This window comes from Penaeus monodon, chromosome 22 (genome assembly GCF_015228065.2).
Source record: "Penaeus monodon isolate SGIC_2016 chromosome 22, NSTDA_Pmon_1, whole genome shotgun sequence".
NCBI lineage: Eukaryota > Metazoa > Arthropoda > Malacostraca > Decapoda > Penaeidae > Penaeus > Penaeus monodon.
Window position 1 is genome coordinate 19396278 of NC_051407.1, and position 219 is coordinate 19396496.

General features: G+C 51.1%; 1 protein-coding gene across 1 annotated transcript in view; it reads left to right on the forward strand.

Moving 5' to 3' along the window:
• LOC119587349 (GTPase-activating Rap/Ran-GAP domain-like protein 3) overlaps positions 1-219 on the forward strand; it is a 420180-nt gene that overhangs the window by 348279 nt on the left and 71682 nt on the right. The window lies entirely within an intron of this gene.

Below are 219 nucleotides of genomic sequence, written 5' to 3' on the forward strand. Positions count from 1 at the left end.
ATAGAATCTTGCCAGGAATGAGCCAATTGACTTCTTCGCCTTCGTCTGCGCCTCCGTCGGCCCTTCCTGCCTCCTGACGATAAGATTTCCTCGGCCGCTTCTTCTCCTCTTGAGCTCCGAATCACTCAATCATCGCCGCCTAATCGTCATTTCCCTTTCCCGAATCAGAAGCCAGTACAGTTTGCTCATTCGATTGGTGTTCGCGCTTAATGTAGCCTT